This window comes from Gekko japonicus, unplaced genomic scaffold, assembly GCF_001447785.1.
Source record: "Gekko japonicus isolate JY-2015 unplaced genomic scaffold, Gekko_japonicus_V1.1 scaffold649, whole genome shotgun sequence".
NCBI classification, from domain to species: Eukaryota; Metazoa; Chordata; class Lepidosauria; order Squamata; family Gekkonidae; genus Gekko; species Gekko japonicus.
In genome coordinates this window covers 27,189-40,471 of record NW_015167555.1, presented here as the reverse complement: position 1 = coordinate 40,471, position 13,283 = coordinate 27,189, and positions in this window count along the sequence as shown.

The window sequence follows — 13,283 nt, the reverse complement described above, 5'->3', positions numbered from 1 at the left end:
AAAAAAATGGTATTTAGCAGAGATAAGATAGTCCAGCAGAGCCAGAGTAAAATAATTCAGAGAGTCCATGTGTGATTAAAATATACAGTTTTTACTACATTCTAGCATGGGAAGGGTAACTGGGATGAAAATAACAACAGAGCTAAATCGGCTACATCCTTACTCTACAAAGACAAAACTAGAAGAGAGAGATTATCGCTACTCTTCTTCAGAACACCAAACAAAGACGGGAAGAGAAGCCATAAAATGGTAATACACCTTGACACTTTAGTCCCAATCAAATCCCTAGATCAGGGAGAAAACTCCCGGGCATTCTACAGCTAAAGAAGCTTGGTTACATGAGAAACATGTGACTTCCTGTGAGTAACATAAACAAACATTTAACCCCAGATATACTGAGTGTTTTCAACTTGTAATACCCAACACAGAGACTATGAACACAGGAAGGCACCGCTATATGCTGCAGCCCCCAGGTGATGCAGATGCACGTGTGAACCAGCCAAATACGATTGTGGCTGGGGACAGGGTCTCCAAGCCTAGGCGAAGGACGAGTTCGGGGGCCGTCTTGGGCTGCAAACTAATTAACACGGAAATCTCTGTGAAGGGCATCGCAGAAATAACACAGGACTCTTTCATTACCGATTAGGCTGAAAGCATAGGATGGGCCGGGGAAAGGAGGAAGCAGCGGTGGCGTTACAGCCAGCGTGGTGTGGTGGTTAGACTGCTGAAGTGGGATGTGGGAGTCTGTGGGGTTCCATTCCCTCCCCTGCCTTGAGGTTCATTGGGTGATTTGGGGGCAGTCAGTCCCTCAGCCTAACAGGTCCACACTCTGCTGCAGCCGAGAGCCACAGGCCCCTTTGGTTCCCTGCAGTCAAGTGCAGCCAACTTAAGGTGCCCCGCGCGGTTTTCAGGGCAAGAGACGTTTAGAGGTGGTTTGCCATTGCCTGCCTCTGCGTAGGAGAGGAAGAGCTGCGTTTTTTTAATACCCCGCTTTTCTCTACCTTGAGGAGTCTCAAAGCGGCTTACAACTTCCTTCCCGTTCTTCTCCCTGAAAGATCTCTTCCTTGGTCATCTCCCACTCGAATACTGACCAGGGTCGATCCTGCTTAGCTTCCGAAATCTGAGGAGATCGCCTAGCCTGGCCTATCCAGGCCAGAGGACATTCGCCATGATCGTCAGCCAACATGCCACATTCATTCCCACCCTGTTTTTCTCTTCTGCCAGTAGCTGTATCAAGGTGGCTGCTGAGCACCTGTCAGTCACAAGCTCGGCTCCACTTTCCTGAAACACTAGCAAGTGCAACTTTGGGGAACAGTGCTCACAAGAGCCGCGATATCGAAAAGCCATATCACTGGTGTTACCTGACTCATGGGGTTGTCTAAAATGAGAAAAGTGAAAACACAAGCTGCTCCGCTTCCCTGAAGTAAGGGCTGAGTAGAAATCCACCAGACAGATGGGGCAAGAGGAATGGTGTTTAGGCCCTGGCAGGTTTCAAAGGAATCCCTGGACCCAGGACCCACCGCTTACTCTAAAGTCTTTTTGAAGCCTCCTTCTCGCGTGGGAAGTTGTAGCAGCCTGCGGAGTGCCAAATCCGGGGCTTTCCGAAGCCTACAGAAGAAGAGGAAGAGGAGACTGGATTTATACCTCGCCCCGCCCTTCACTACCCAAAGGAGTCTCAGAGCGGCTTACAAACTCCTTTCCCTTCCCCTCCCCACAACAGACACCCTGTGAGGTAGGTGGGGCTGAGAGAGCTCTTTCAAAGGCAGAGGGCGGTGCTCAAGACTTTATTTCATCCCACAAGTCTAGAATCAGAGAATGGCCCAGGCTCGAAAACATTCTCTTTTTAACTTTTTTTTTTAATATAAAAGAACTTCTTAGGTTGATCTCAGACATGAAGGCTTTTCTTCTCCAACTCCCTCCTACTCCCACCCAGCTCTTACTGGAAGGGTGCTGGCTCTGGTCAGTTTGAGAGATGCCACCCATTCTTTCAGCCCTTCTCCCCATCGCGGATACCAGACCTTTCTTGGGCGCTTGGAGTTTCATGGAAAGAAAGTTCTACAGAAAGGCAAGGCGATAACATGTAGGCGACAGGCTTGGGCAAGGATGTTCTGCTCCTGGCAGCCATGAACTGACCTCACCCACTTCAAATCCACCCCATCCTCGCTTCAGATCGACCCTGCCTTGGCGCAGCAGCTCAGGCTGGAAAGTCTTCGGTCTTCCACGCTGTCATTAGAGCTACCGATCGATTAATCCGCGGGAAAGGCGGACTATAAACAAACAAACCTCAGTCAGTGGGTCGTACGATACGTGTGGTCGATTAACGTTCGCATATGAAAAAAAAACAATAGCTCTGAAGCAAAAAAAGGGAGCAAAGTTTCTTTGTTTTTAGGTTATGCAAGAGGTGTCCCAGCAAGCAGCGCCTTAGGAGCGGTGTCCCCTCCTGTGTGTGAAAGAAGGGGGAATCATTCCCCGGGAATGCCTCTTCTAAGGCGGGGGCAGAGGTCTTCAGCTCTGATTTAGTGGCGTGTTAAAAATCATGATTGTTTCTTAAAACCTCGCTGCCTGAGTAATCGGTCAAAAGTCTGTAGCTATTAACCAAACGATGCTAACAATGGTAACTGACGGCACGATTACTAGTAATAGTCATCACTTCTCAGCATGCAAACTACCTCACACCTAGTTTATCCAATGGCATTTACCATTCGTCTCTCAGACTCCTTAAAAACAAATGGGGAAGTCATTATCTCCCCCGTCCCGGAACGTTTCGGTCACTCGAGGACGACTCAGGATGCCCTCAGGTGGGACTCCTGCTGCCCAAATTAGGAATGCCCATTTCTTCCGGGAATGCGGGTACTCCCTTTTGATATACAGTTATACTATTACCGGAGACAGACATTCATTGTTGCTACTCACTGTGTGTGTGTGTGGGGGGGGGGTGTTCCACAGTTAACACAGAGTTGCACGGGGGCAAGGTCCCACGGGGGCAAGGTCCCCTCCCCCGGTGAAATCTGCCACTATTTTATGTCTTGGAGTAGAAGCCGATCCTCAGAGTAAAACACCTCAGGTTGTACATTCAAAACGGATGAAGCGCAGCGCTTTCCCGAATATCCTTCAGGTAGTTGCAGGAAACTTTTCGGGGTTTGTTTGGCATAAACATACCGTAGATAGATAGATAGATAGATAGATAGATAGATAGATAGATAGATGGACGGACGGACGGACGGACGGACGGACGGACGGACGGACGCCTGGTTTGCAGAATCTCGGGGGCATCAAAACGTCCCAGATTCCAGGCACAGGATTGGATGCTGCCAGTTTTTTGCTCGAGTTTACCCAATTCGCCTCTATTTCAGCCCTCCCGCCTCATAGCTTCAGTGCAGGGAAGTCCCATGATTCCCAGCATATCTTGGGGGGTGGTGGTCAAGGGGGACTCCTTCCTCCCTTCTTCCCGGGGTAACAGCTGATGGCTCCAACCCACTGATTTCCAGATAAACGTTCTACGAACCAGAGTGCAGAGTCCTTTAATAATTCCATCAAGGCGGAGTGAGAAGATACGGTGGACAAGAAACAGGACTAGCGCTTTGGAGAAGCCTGTCCCTGCAGCTTCATTGTCCTGGGTCTTCCTCTACCCTTGCCCAATCCTGATCGCTATAGTTTTAGGAGGAGGACACTGCCCATCTCTATACCGGGGGCGATTCCTTCCAGAGTTGAAGTCAATTTATTCATCCTGGAGTTCTGATCTGAGAAGGTTCAGAGTTTAGTTCATTCAGAGTTTAGTACAGACGGGAAAACCTTAGCTAAGCGGCTAGAACCACCACACACGTCCCCAATATGAGAACCAGTTCCCTACGAAATGGAAGGGGGAAAGCACTGCGTGACTACTCCGATAACCAGGCGCTGAATCTTGGCTTCACTGGGAGGGCTTGGGCAGGTGAGGACGAAGGACTGTACCCTCCCCTATCCCACACACAGCAGTGCTGCCTGACGTCGGGATCCGGAATAGAAGGAGGTGGTCACGTTCTTAAAGCGCTTGGAAATTGCTCACCGTTATTAGAGTTTGTAAAATAGCTACAGAGGTAGGGGATTTCGGAAGGGACCGAAGGAGTTTCCGGTTTTGGCAACACCGACTTTACATACTTTGGTCTTGGATTCAAAGGCGAGGGGAGGGGACTTGGGAAGGCACTGAAGTCATGCTGTTGTGTTTCTATCGTCCCTAGGGAGCAATTTTTAACGCTTGCTTTTTTGACATTTTTGGCTAAAATTCTCTACGGATTGTTTCTCCCGTTGGTTAAAGCTGCGGTATGGTTAGACCAGGGGTCGCCAACCTGAGTCCCTTGGGCACCCTGGTGCCCACCAAGTGCTTAGAAAGTGGGCGGGGCCAGGTAGGACTCTTGCCCAGCAAAGCTTCTGATTGGCCACTGAAAATCAGATTGGCTATGCACATTTTTAAAAAGTTGTTTCAGTGGCAGTTGCCACCAGAGTGTTGGATTTATTCTCTCTCACTCCTCTTTCCCAGTATATATTTTTTCCAACTCACCCCTCCTCTCCCCTCCTCTCAGGCTTTCTCTGTGTACTTGTCTCGACCTCCCCTGGCCGCCATTTTATGGTTTCCTCCACAGCGGCCCCCCCCCTCCGTGACTGAATTCCAAAGGTGCCCACACAGACTCAAAAAGTTTGGGATCCCTGGGCTTATTAGACTGTTGGGCTCGAATCTGGGACACCCTGTTGGCGTGGGAAACGTCCAGTAACGACAAGTACTAGGTTGCTGGTGCAGACTATCTATAGTGGATTTATTTACACAGAATATACACAGTTCATTTAGCACTCTCCAACTCCAATATCACCATACAATCCGGCAGAGTGCTCCGCAGCAAGGCATCCATAGAGTGGACATCTTCTAAAGTACTATACAGACTTATATACAGTGTCAGCACCAATCAGTGACCAGTGCTGACTCATGGTTGCATCATGCTGGCTGATGCAAGAGACATGCAATCTCTGCCTGGTAACAGGGTCATATGATACATTTAGCTGTCACCCAGATCAGCATGATCTTTACCACATCTTCTCATAGACTGTCATCTTGTCCCATACCTTACAGTATACTGACACACCCAGGTTCGAATCTCCACTTCGTCATGGAAGCTCCGTGGGTCATCTGAGCAGCCAGATCACCCCCTCTCCGCCTGACCTACCGCACACGGTTGTGCCAGGAGGGGGCAATGTTGTAAGTCACTTTGGGTCCCCACCGAGGAGAAAAGCGAGGTATAAATGAAGCAAGCAAATAGTAACCGATAACCATAAAAATCAATGAGAAATTTAACATTTAAAAGAGTGGTAGGAAGCGGGGGGGCTGGTGGTATGAAGAAAGAAGAGCGGGCACTCCCCCACTTCGAACAGTGTCCTGCGCCAAAGCGCACTTCAGGGCACTTAAGTTTCCTCAAGAGGGCGCCGATTTCCCCGGAGACCACCTGGCGCAGCAGCCCCCCCCCCCCAATGTTATTTCGGAGGGTCCGCCTCATCCTCAGGAGCACAGTTTCTGGGGACTCCGTGACCTGCAGCGGAAGGGGTGGAAAATCGCCGCCGTCTCGGTTAAGAAAACTTAAACGAAGTAAGTTTTCTTAACGTGGTAATTGGATGCAGGCCAGACGGATTTACTCCCTCTCCTCCTGTGCCTTTTAAGAACTCCCAGGCGCTTTTGCGGCGCAGGTGGTATTTCCCATGACCTTACCATCAGGGACAGTATCCAAAGTGTAAAGGATTTGTTATCAGAACGGGTTTATTTCCGCGTTTTTGTGTGTATAGCCTGGCGTTCCTGAGCATGAAAGTCATGGGGGGCAAACGGTGCATTTGCTAAATGCATGCATGTGCATCTTTATACGTTCAGAACTACGAAGCTGCTGTAAACTGCAGGAAGCGAGCGGCAGGGCCTGCGGTCGACTCCCAGAAGGACCTGGGAATCCCGGGCAGTCAGGTAGACCCCGCTTTCGGATCCCGCCAAACTCGAAGCCACTCATCCGCGCTGCTCTTCATACGCCCTTTCACTCGCCTAACTTTTCAGATGCGAAATGGGAGTCCATTGCCAAGGACTCCTCCTCATTAATTTCGCCTGCTTCGGAGGAGGAAGTTGCTCTGTGGGGAACATTTCCCTCCCTCCCGGAGAGGAGAGATTGCTTTTACGTACAGTTCCTTGCATGCAGACGAAGCAGTGTGTTTGTTACCGCTCACAGACGTCTTTGTTTTGCTTTTCTGAAGTATCTCTTACTACGCAAAACAAAAAGCGAGATCCCTTTGTGTGCTGACTCCGTCCGCGGGCATTCTGAGCCGGGGCTCCACCAGCTGTTTGGCGCCCCCGCGGGAGCCACACCTTTAAACATCACAGCAAAACGCTCTCCAGGGATTGGGACCGCGATGTCCCATGAGCCCTTGGGGGGGCGGGCGGAGCTGTGTTGTAGGAGGGATTCGTCAGTAATTGATCCCTGGACTTCGTTCTCCCAAGAACCTTAAAACGCGAAGCCTGGCTGGCATCGACTGGGGGCGGCGGAATGTCCCGTGCACTGTCGTCGAGGTCTTGCAGCTACATTTCTTGTTCATTAGAGGTAAAGCCAGGAGTGCCCCCCCCCCCTGCCTCTACTGGGAGCCTGGAGAACTGCAGCAGAGAGAAGAGCGCCGTTCCCCGTCTAAGAAACGTGAACGCTAACCACGGAGGAGACCTGGCATAACCGGGGGCGGGGGGAGGTTTGACTGCAGCCATTCATCCTCACTTCTAAGAGCCCCTTAAGTGCTTTCATAACCGACTGTTGTATCTTCAGGTTTCTGGATTGCATTAATCATTAAAAAGAAAGCCAAGGATGCCCCTGAGCATAAGCAGAGTGCCTTCCCTCCACACTGGCTGATCAAATCACACACACACACCCCACATTCCGGAATTAAGAGTCACCTGTGTGGCTTTTGCTGCTGAGAGAACACTTCTGCTGATTCCCAGTTAGGAGCTCTGTATTGAAAAGTAAAAGCAGAACACACTCTGTTACTCCCGCCACTACTTACTTGCTTTTTTCCTCCCCCTGAAAGCTGTAGAAATTGAGTGTCTTCCCATCTCAGACAGATATGGATAAAAAGGGAAACAACAACAGTGTCTCATGGTGTCCATGAGTTTTTTATGCTTCCTTATTTATAGGTGTAGGCAGAAGTACACTTGTCCTCCAGCTTTGTACGCCACTGTTAACCCACTAACAGTAGTGGCAATGGTCTACTGCACAGGCAACAAGATGAGCTAAAACAAGTTTAGACCATCTCTGGTACACAGCCGTAGTAGGTATTAATACCCAGGGTGAAGTCAATGATACTATTCAAGCCACCGTTAAGCAACCTGTATTGGGTCTAGCTGAACCATCATGAAGCACTGAGCAAATCATTGTAGAGTCTCAGGCTTAAGTAAAACAGCGAGAAGGAAGGGAGGAAAGGGGAGAAAGATAAACAGGGTAGTTCAGTAGTGGAGCATTTGTTTCACATGCAGAAGGCTCAAGGTTCAGCCCCTTGTACCGCAAATTAAAAGGAACTGAGACAGAACGTGATAAGGAAAGGACTCTACCTGAGATCCTGTAGAGCTTCTGCCAATCAGAGTGTACAACAGTATTAACCTCAATAGACCATTGATTGTGATGAAATAGGCTTTTGTTTTCAAGGAAATTTTAAAATGTGGGCCAGGTACCTAGTACAAAAGTAGAACTAATCAGCCTGAACCTGAATAAAGATTTTATGCATGCTCCTATGGGCTGCTGGACAGGGTCTGTTCACCCTCTGCTAAGATTGATATCCTTGGCAGTTGGATATTTATGGGTAACCAGTATCCTATTCTTGAGATAACAACTTAGTGAATAACACAGAGGGATCTGGTGGCAAATTAGTGTGGTAGTGTGTTAGTTTTAGGAGACCTGGGTCCAAGTCCTTACTCAGTGAGTGACCTTGAGCCACTCACCCTCTTGGTTTAATCTATCTCACACAACTGTTGTGAGGATAAAATGAAGGAGGGAAGAACCATGTATATTTATCCTTGGAGAGATAAAAGTCTAAACTAATACAGAAACCAAGGTGATAACCCCAGTAAGGACTAGTTAGCATGCATGAGAAGCAGCAGATCGTGTTGGGCTTTGACATGGGAAAGCCAGGTTCAAATTTACCTTACACAGCTATGAACTTCAGAGCTGTCTTTTACAAATAAAATATAAGCATTATTGATTATGTACATCATATGTGAGGTACAGACGTGTTCACATAGATGGGACATATTTCAAGAGAGCATATGTTCATATTGATTAGGGAAGCCAGGTCTACTACCATGGAGGGGAAAGAGGTATCTCTCAAGTGCCACAAAATCAATTCTGGGAAGTGACACCAGTGTATCATCAGGACACTCTAGGATTCCCTTGAAACTCTATGGTAAAACCCAGAAGTAATGTCAATGTCAACATCACTTCTGAGGTCACACCAGACCTGATGTTGCAGCATAGCAACGCTGCTTATTTGCATGTTCCTGCCCCCTCTCAAACCTCATACCAGTTGCCAGCACCCTCAGGTAGAGTTGTCTGGTCAGACCTTTCTCTGCTTGAAGACATTGACATGTTGACAATGCTATGTTGACAATGCTGAGTAGGTAGTACTGAGCTAGATGGACCACTGTTCTGACTCAGTGATCATGGATAAACAAAGTCATTAGTAACATTTAAATTAGTAATAAGGAATTCAGCTGCCACTAGCCATTTTTGACAGGTCACCTAACCTAGACACAGAACTGCAACTCTTCCAAATTAAAAATAATAATAATGGGGCTTGACAAACTGCAGCATTGGTCAAGACAGGTCTTCAGAATCCAGTGCAGGAGAGAGGAAGGGCTGGAAATATTTTTAACTGAATGAAGTTACAGAGATGGTCAGATCATTCCATTTTATATTGGGGAAATCCTGACCTATTTAAGGAATATTGTCCTAAATACACTGCATAAATGCCTGTTTAAAATATATCTCTCTCATGGGATGGGATACACCACAGGTACATAAGTGTATTCATTAATCCATAATACCTATTTTTAATTGTTTCAGAAGACAGGATGGTTTTACTTTAGTCACCTGGAGGTCTATTACAGCAGCAGCTGTTTCAGTAATTCAAGATCAGATTTAAGCAGTGGAAGTATTGCACTCGGACCAGGAAGACTCCCTTGTCATGAAATTTACTGAGTGATTTAGGACCACCCATTCTTTCTCAGCCTAACCTCCCTCACAGGGTTGTTGCTATTGGGTATAGATATTGATTAGTATAGAAATGCTGCACAATCAGGAAAGCCTGGAATCACATGCAGCTAAACACTCTTCAAGTCAATATATTGCAACAAATAAAGACTTTTTTCTGAAGCTTATTCACATTCACATGCATTATGCAGTAGAAGAAACAGAAACCTAGTCTAAATAATACTATTTCTTATGACAAGTGGCTAGCTAATCTAGCAGCACCTGTTTGCAAGTATGAGACCTTGCGTATGGTCCTGGATTGCTTGCACAGGAGAGAAGCATCTTGCCTTTTGCAAGACCACCAGGAGACAGAACAAAGGCACAGAAAGAGGACCAGGGGTCAGAGAGAAGCTTCAGGCATAGACAAAGAGAGGCATGAAACATATACACAATCAAGTGCAAAGGGAGATATAGTGCCCCCCAGTGTCCAGGTATGCTCAGTTGCCTGTACTTCCTCAGCTCTGAGGGTTAAATGTAAACCATCTAGACCTCCCTAGGAAGAAGGGTGGTATAAAAATACACTCACTCCCTAAACTGTTCACTAAACTAGGCATGTATCAAGAGTATTAATTTTTTATGGTCTCAGAAGTTTTAAAAAGCCTTTAGCAATAACAATAATAATACTTGTAATAACCTGAGCAGAGGCTATTTCCCTTTAATACATATAAGTTTATGACGACGATAAGATGATGATACAGGAAAGAAGAAGCCTTGAATTAAGGACTTCCCCCACCCCAACTTTTGGTTGAGGGTCTATGTAGGGATTCTCCAAAACCTTAGGTTCAAAACCATGGGTATCACTGTTCTTTCTATTTCTGTTTATTTGAAATATTTCTATAATGACATTAAAATGTTTTAAAATATTTTATTTCCATTCAGATGGTTTTACTTCATTTCAGTTCCAAGCTAGTTAGACCAGATTTTGACACAGAGAGCTCTTCACTATCTTAACATGACAAAAATGATTATTCCCCCTAGGGAAATTATATCCCGCTGATAAGAGATGGCCTTATGTGATCTCTTCACATCAACTTGAGCCAAATGGTGGAGAGTTCTGAAGAATACCAAGAGAGCCGTCTCCCCACCTCAACCCAACTCAGTGCAGAACTCGGCTGCAGAACATTAGTGAGGATGCTGGTGGCTGTTTTAATAATGCATCTCTTCTTCATATTTTGGTATGTCAGACATGGACTTCACTGGTGTCCTTTCTTAGGTTTGATTTCTGGGCACTTTGTGTGACTTCTAGAGCTGAAACAAATCTCCATACACATTTAAAATTATCCTTTCTGATGAGGAAAAAAGATCTAATTAAAGTTGAAGTACAATACCTTTGCCTCTCAAAGAAGACTCAGTGGCTTGTCTAACCTCTGTTCAAATAGACTGCTGCCTAACCTTCCCAGATGATCACTTATTTATTTAGGTATTTATAGCTTGATTGTCTTCACACTGGAGACCTGAAAATGGCTTATAAAATCCCAGAAAAAATATAGTTTAGACAAACAAAACTATATACAGCACAACTCCAGCTACTGGGCTGGTCCAGGGCTATGAGCCAAGGACCAAAACTCCTTTTACTCTTGCCCTTTGGCCCACTCCAAAGCCCTGTGCCTCTGGCCACACTCAGCCTAAATGCCTACAGAGGAGGAATAGAAACGCAGCCCAGATTTCTCAAATGTTCACAGCATTCCTTTCCTGGCACTTCTGACAATCACTCTTATCTTGATGCCAAGATAACCTCAGCCTTGAGAAACATGATCTTATGAAAAAGACTATGGACCAAAATCCTTGGTGGTTTTGCTGATACCATATATCATACCTTTGGTTTTCAAGCCATTTCACCTCCTTCCTTTAAACACAGAGATACGCTTAAGAAACTGTGCCGCTCCATTGACTAGATTTTACTATTAAAAAATATTATGTATGCATCTGTTTGTCTGTGTTCAGCCAGAGAAGATCTTCATACAATATTTAAAACTTATTTGTGTGAAAGGTTTCTATTGAGTGGCTACTCATCATTGTTCAAACTTATTTTCTTCAGGATTTGACAGAGACTCTGGATCAGCATCTGTTAGAAAACCACCCTGTGGCTGTGCTCTGTAACATCTCCAATCTGAATAGAGCTGCCTGAGTGTTAACCCTGGGACTGAACCTGTTGTTCATCTGATAGCTAGAGTCATGATTTCAGGGGACATAGTGACAAACAACATTAGGTGTGCTTGTTTTTCACTAGGTTTTAATTCAGTAAATGTTTTCCACCAAGTTTCTCAGGCCTCCAACAGGTGAACTCTGTCACTCTTTCTCTCTTTCATGGGAATGGTCATTCAAATGAACACAAGGTAAGCCTCTTCACCTGCAAACTCTCTGCTTTTATGTGTACATATGGTGTCCATTGATATCATTGAGAGTTATGTACACAAAGGAAAATGAAGAACAGAGCCCTGGTGACTGTCTCCATAGCAATTGGCAACACATAGCAAAATCTTGCCTCTGAAAGTTGTTCATGGAGTAGGTGATTCAAATTTGTCTCACTGTTGTTATTCATATAAGAATCTAACCTGGTTCCCTACCCACCCATGCTCCCCCACCCCCTGCTCCCTGTCCATGACATTTGGTAGAAGGAAAATCTGGGGTGGATGTTGGTGGAGACACGTGACAAAAGTAAAAAATGTGGGTTGTTCTGTCTTCTTTAAATGTTCCACTAAGGCAGAACTCCAGGGTTTGCTTTTGATGTGGTAAAGGCATCACAGAATAATTTTACTTAATGCAGTGTACACTTATTAGAAACACGATCACATATCACTGTCTTGAAGCCAAGAGTGACCTCACAAAGTAATCATTCTACTTCTTCTGAGGCAGAATTCAAGTGTGACTTATGAACTGGATTATGAGGGGATTGGGCTACTCAGCTTTAATGCTGAGATTCGTGTTTTAGGATTACTTGTTTCTATCACCATATCATATTTCTATTCAGTAAGCTAGGGAGACCTGAAAAAAAGCCAGACAGGATAAACGTGGGGCTGACATAGATTTTAAGCATCCCTTTCTATTGTAACATTTAAGCCTTTTCTTATTCAGCACACCCATTTTGTAGACATCCAAAGAGTAAAGGCTGTCGGTCATCAAGCTTTTATTTTGGAATAAATTCTGCATGCCTGTTTTCAGCTTCCAGCTTTTGGCAAAAGTTATTGAATACATTATTGAAGTTAAAGCACAAAGCATCCTTCCTTGACCTGTTCAACTTGGGCTTTCCAGCCTGACTCAGCCATAGACTCAGCCATAGACTTCCAGCCATAGACTCAGCCATAGACTACCCTGGAAGTCCCAGGGTACAATTTGTATCTGGAGGGTTTTATCCCATTTGGTACTTCTGCTTCTTAGTGTCATTCAGTACTATGAAACTTATCATTTTGCTCTGTTTGCTATAATGTAGGTGGTGTTACAGTGCTCATTAGGGACTGCTTTCTTTCTTAGAGGGACACATGTGTTACTCCCAGGTTTTTCAACACTCCTAGGGCCTATGTTGCCAAAGGCACAGGTAGACACAGATGTACAGGCACAACTTCTCCCATATGACCCCCCATCTCATATAAGATCTACAACAGGTGCCCTGCCCTAAGTTCATTCATTGTCTCATGCAAGGAAGTGGCTCTGGGTTATAGAATGGCCTCCCAAGGAATTATTTAATTGCATTTTTGAGTTGCCTAATCCCCACAAATGGGGGGCTCTAGATGATGTACAGATTTAAAAACAATAAAACCATAATCAGAACATATAATTCATTAATTAAAATCAAGTAGTGAAATCTGTAGTTCCCTCCTGTTTCTGGCCTGTGGGTGCTTTATGGGCCCAGGGGGGAGGAGTAGACATTTCAAGGGATAGGGATCCAGGAAGGGTGCCAGCCATGATGTAAGCCAGCACTGTCCTCAACCAAACTTCTGGTGGAACATCTCTGCCTTACAGGCCCTGCGGGATCGCATAAGATCCCACAGGGCCCTGATG